General features: G+C 36.3%; 2 long non-coding RNA genes across 2 annotated transcripts in view; one reads left to right on the top strand and one right to left on the bottom strand.

Moving 5' to 3' along the window:
• The window catches only part of LOC136026645 (uncharacterized), a 580,251-nt gene that overhangs the window by 98,936 nt on the left and 475,315 nt on the right, over positions 1-6,000 (bottom strand). The window lies entirely within an intron of this gene.
• Positions 57-4,426, top strand: LOC136026641 (uncharacterized). The gene is made up of 2 exons (XR_010617359.1): positions 57-366; positions 3,971-4,426. It is a non-coding gene; the product is annotated as an uncharacterized LOC136026641 (long non-coding RNA).

The following is a 6,000-nucleotide window of genomic DNA, read 5'->3' as shown; positions in this document are numbered from 1 at the left end:
AGAAAACGGATTTATGTAGCTAGCTATTTGTTACATACATTTCAGCCAAAAAGTAGTGTCAATTCATGAAATTTAAAGGTTGGGGGGAGGGGAATGTATTTTTAAATCTACTTGAGGGAAAATATTGCGATTATTCAATTTTTCAGTGGAAGTATAAGAAAAGGCAGTTTCAGTGAAAATACCATAAGGAAGGTATTTTTCAAAATCTGGAGAGAAGAGCACAAATCTTGCTGGGAGTGGGCGCACACCTTCCCCCAAAGGATGTTCTTGTAGCCAAAATAGCAATAAAGAGACTTGAGAAACAGTCAGATAGACAGAAGAGACCAAAGAGATCTGACGCCTATCGAAACAGATTTTGTTTTTCTGGTGAGTCCGCTTTTGCACTATTTGCTACTACTATTCACAAGTAAATTTATTTTATGAAAGTTTGGAAGGCAGGCATTGATAGAAGTAAAAATGACATGGTTTTGTCCTCTGCTAATTCCCCTTATTTATATAATTCTAGAAAAAAGGTTTTTATTTTTATATTTCTTCCGAAAAAGAAAAGCTCTGGTTGTTTTTCTTCATTCCCAAATTAAAATCTATTTTGCATTCATGCAAGAGGGAAATACTATCTTATTTCGGAAATATGCTTTATGGTAAGTTTGAGGACCCGAAATACTTATATGGAGGCCCATAAAGATAATTGATCTGGAAAAAAGTAGAAAAAACATCAACATTCCCCTTCAGATTAAAAAAATATTTTCCCTCCGCCCCTACCTATATAACCTGCATTTGCCTCCTGTATTCTACCAAATGCCTCGTACCTACATAATAAGCTTTTGGTTATATTTTATAATTTTGCATTCAGCCGCTTTGGCTCAATGACTACCACCCCTTGGCATAAAAAAGAGCTTTTTTTGGTATTGTCAATGAAAAATAAAACTTCCATTAAAATCAATTTTCGTGAATTGGCATCACTCTCCATGGTGGTGCATTTTAAGCTTTAACGAATGATTTATAGCTTTATATTCAGCTGCAATGGACTTGATGAATACGCCCTAGATTTTGAAACCGCCTTTTTTTGGGGGGGCATTTTCGTTCAAAAACGTCAAATAACGACGAAATTGCACACCCCCCCCCCCCTAGATTTTAATGAATAATTGTATCCAAAATCTAAGCTTTAAGTAGTAATTTATAATTTTATATTGAACTGTTGTTACTCAATAACAGCCTACCTTGATTTTTAAAATAACTTTTTTGTGTATATTCATCGGAAACAACAAAACAACGGCAGCATTGCCCCTCTAGATTTTGACAAACGTATATCCCCCTCGCCAATGTCAATAAATTCGCTCCACGTGGCGGTACGTCCTTAGTTTTAATGAATAATTTACAACTTTTTACTCAGCTGCTATTGCTCTTTGACTGCTAAACCTAATTTTGTGTGCTAACTACCAGATTGAAATGAAGTCTTAGAGGTGTATTCTTTTATTTTGTATTTTTTTTCTTTCTTTTTCTGAAGGTTCGAAATTTGTGATTCCTCGTTAATTTCCGTTTTTATGGCACTTGGTATCCGCCAATTGACATATAGTGATCGCAAATTCTGTCGATCCTGGTTTTGCTAGTTTAGGCACTTCCAGGTAAGCTAGGACGATGAAATTTGGCAGGTGTATCAGGAACCAGACAAGATTAAATTAGAAATTGTTGTTTCCCCGACCCGACCATCTGGGGAGGGGGGAGTGGAGGGATGGTTGAATCGAAAAAAATAAGGTATTTATAACTTACGAACGGGTGATCGGATCTTAATTAAATTTGATATTTAGAGGTATATCGTGTCTTAGAGCTCTTTTTTTTAAACCCCGACTGGATCCGGTGACATTGGTGGGGGGACCTATACTCTTGGAAAACACTTAGAGCGGAGGTATCGGGATGACACTTGGTGGGGAAAATAAGCAGAAATCCTAGATACGCGATTGACATAACCGGATCGGATCCGCTCTATTTGGGCAAGTTGGGGGGGATAGTTCTGAATAATTAGAAAAAATGAGGTATTTTTAACTTACGAAGGAGTGATCAGATCTTAATGAAATTTCGTATTTAGAAGGACCTTGTAACTCAGATATCTTATTTTAAATCCCGACCGGATCCAGCGTCATTGTGGGGGAGAATAATAAAAGTCTAAGATACGGGACTGACATAACTGGACTGGATCCAACGACATTGTGGGGAGTTGGGGGGGGCTAAAATCTTAAACGCTTTGAGTGGAGGGATCGGGATGAAACTTAATGGGAAAAATAAGCAGAAGTCCTACATACATGATTGCAATAACTGGAACGGATCCGCTCTATTTGGGGGTTGGGGGAGGGTTAATTCTGAAAAAAAAATCAAAAATTGAAGTATTTTTAGCTTACGAAGGAGCGATCAGATTTTAATGAAATTTCATTTTTAGAAGGACCTTGTAACTCAGATATCTTATAGTAGATCCTGACCGGATCCAGCTTCATTGGGGGGGGGGAAGTTGGAGGGAACCGGAAATCTTGGAAAACCCTTAAAGCAGAGAGATCAGGATGAAACTTGGTGGGAAGAATAAAAACATGTCCAAGAAATGTGACTAGCATAACTGGACCGAATATGCTCTCTTTGGTCGAGTTGAGGGGAGTAATTCGAAAAAATTAGGTATTTGTAACTTACGAACAAGTGATCAGATCTTAATGAAATTTGATATTTAGAAGGATCTTGTGCTTTAGAGCTCTTATTTTTAATCCAGACCAGATCTGGTAACATTGGGGGAGTTGGAAGGGGGAAACCGGAATTCTTCAAAACCGAAACGAAATTTGAGGTATCCTTTTCATTTCGAATTGAATCCGGGGAAATGGGGGGGGGGAGTGGGAAAACAGAAATCTTGGAAAACGCTTAGAGTGGGAAGATTGGGATGAAAATTGATGGGAAGAATAAACACAAGTTATAGATGTGTGATTGACATAATTAAAACAGATCTGTTCTCATTGGAGGAGCTGGGGGTGTTAATTTGGAAAAAATAGAAAAATTGAGGTATTTTTAACTTAAGAGCGGGTGACCGGATCTCATTGAAATTTGATATTTAGAAGGGACTCGTGTCTCAGAGCTCTTATTTGAAATCCCGTCCAGATATGTTGACATTGGGGGGGGGGGGTTGCAGGGGGGAAACCGGAAATCTTGGACAACGCTTAGAGTGGAGAAATCGGGATGAAACTTAGTGGGTTCAATAAGCAAGTGTCCTAGATACGTGCTTGACGTAGCCGTACTGAATCCGCTCTCTTTGGGGTAGGTAGGGGGTGGGTTCAGTGCTTTGGCGAGTTTGGTGCTTCTGGACGTGCTAGGACGATGAAAATTAGTAGGCGTGTCAGGGAGCTGCACAAATTGACTTGATAAAGTTGTTTTCCTTGATTCTACCATATGGGTGGCTGAAGGGAGAGGAAAAAGTAAAAAAAAAAAAAAAAAAATGAGGTATTTATAACTTACGAGTGGGTGATCGTATCTTTATGAATTTTGATATTTAGTAGGACCTCGTGACTCAGAGCTGTTAACTTAAATCCCTACCGGCATTAAGCCTCTGATTTTCCTTTTAAATCAATCTTTTTATTCTTAGAGTTTTGCTAGTATATGAGCTCTTGTTTCTTCCGGCCTCGTCACAAGTGCCATATGAGCTCTTAGATCTTGTTTTCTTTTCTTTTATATGTCGAAGCAATATGACTTGGCTTCAATATATAAAAGTCAATATGACTTTGCTTTCGTAATAAACTTTCACGTTCGAAGGAAGCAGTCACCCATTTCAGTATTTAAAAGCCTGAACTTCATAAAGGACCGAATATTAATTCTGTTTTTTTTCTAATAATAATATTAATTCTGGTTTTATGTTTTAGCCCTCTTCTCCTCTTTTTTATTTATTTTTATCTCTTCTTTACATGTCTTTTATCTCCAATGGATTAATGTCCTTTTTCTTTTCTAGGTTGAAATCAGAGCTGAGCAGTAAATTTGATCCTCCAAATTCTATTTAGTCTGTATACTGTTGCCGTCTTTTTGTGTGATAGCATTCATTTTCACAGAAAAAGGCGCTGCAGCAGACCAGACTTCTTTTGATTGTAAAGTTTAAATAAAAATCAAGGGTTCTCAACCTTAAGTTAGTTTCATTCTCCGTAAAATTCTTGTCTGTGCCTTTTTTTTCTCCCCTTTTTTAATATTTTAAAAGAAATAGAACCCTTTACTTTTTTCAATAAATTATACTTTTTTCTCATCCCTCGCTAAACGAGTTTGCTGCTCATTCAAGCTCTTATGCTCCTTGTATAGGCTCTGCTTCTCAGCCAAGAAATCGCCTCCTGAGTCAACAAACAATCAATAAAATAAATTTGAGACATTTTATTTACCCTTTATCTAAATAAAGATTAAAAATCTTGTTTATATAAAACTCTAGTATTTTGTATTCTTAAAGCTAATTATATCTACTAATTGCTCCTCCTAGAGTCAGGAATTTTTTTAAGGAACCCTGATAAAAAGGTTGAGTCGGTTCGGAAGGTGATCTTACTCAAAATCATAGTCCTAGAATCCTAGAATTGTTTTTTTGTTAGAAAAAGAAGTACCGTATCTTTACACTCATGAATCTACACTGCTGAATTAATAGAATCAGATTATAAAATAGATAAATAGACTGATAAGTCGCACATAATTTTAGAGCAATCAATTGGCAATGTAATACTTTCAGTCTTAATTTTGATAACATAGAGGAGCAGATTTATGCTACGGGGAAGAGTTCAACCTTGGAAAACCCCGTGTTCTCATAAGAATCAAATTAAACTCAAGTAGTTTCGGACATCTAACCAAGGCTTGGCGTGTTTTCATAAGAATCTTTGTGGAAAACTAGGAAGTGTCCTAGTTACTACAGGGAATTGTAACATATTTCAAGGTCTATATATCAAATATATGTAAACAGATAACGTTTATCTCTCAAATATAGAAATATTTTAAACCCATAAAAATCTGCAGACAAAAGGTATTAGTTGTGCTATAATTATGCTATTAAAAGGAATTGTGAAAGATTTGAAAAAAGGTTTTTTTCACAAATGAAGCTGAACAAGCAGCTACCTCTGTTTAAAGAACATGTTTTTCAAATTTCCTATTGAGTTTCTGCCTTTTTGACAACCTGGTTGCACAGATCGACTTATGGTTTCCTTCAAAATCCTCAACAACTGTTCCTAAAAGTAAGGAAAGTCATGCTTTTAAAAAAATACAAAGTTTCCCCTGTAACTGTGCTGTATGTCCTAGTTTCTTCTTGAGTTATGTCATATGTCCCATTTTGACAATTTTGACGGACCTCGTATATTTCAATTTGGTTTAATAATCACCTTCATATTATTTGAAAATATCAACTTATTAATCTCAGCCATTCTTGAGATAGTGCAAATGTACTCTTCCCCGACCTCCATGTACACGGGTGCCTCGTTTTTTTTTCGGCCCCCTCCTTGCCATTTAATGGTAGTTTCAATTGAATACCAGTAAGAGTTTCTGAAATATTAAAGTTGCGCCATTTTCACATTTAATTCAGTATACTCTGGCAGTTTCGCTGAATCAAACAGTTCGTGGTAACGAACTGTAGTAAGGAGCAACCCGGGTCAATAGTCACCGAAACTCTAAAAAACAGTATTTTGATACCAATCGTTGCATCAGAAGAATTGTATTTTAATTCTGATTTTAAATATAAAAGTTTCATCAAGTTTTGTCTTACCCATCAAGAGTTACGAGCCTGATATAATTTGTCTTATTCTAGAAAATAGGCGAAAACGCGCCTAAAAATCATAGAATCTTAACGAAAATCACACCATCAGATTCAGCGTATCAGAGACTCTTAATATAGATGTTATCTACAAAAATGTGGAATTTAGTATTTTTTGCCAGAAGACAGATCACGGATGCGTGTTTTATTTTTTTTTTTTTTATAGGGGTGATCGTATCGACCCAGTGGTCCTATAATGTTTCGAGAGGTCT

Source organism: Artemia franciscana, chromosome 4 (genome assembly GCF_032884065.1).
Source record: "Artemia franciscana chromosome 4, ASM3288406v1, whole genome shotgun sequence".
Classification (NCBI taxonomy): domain Eukaryota; kingdom Metazoa; phylum Arthropoda; class Branchiopoda; order Anostraca; family Artemiidae; genus Artemia; species Artemia franciscana.
This window is presented reverse-complemented; position numbering and strand designations above follow the sequence as displayed.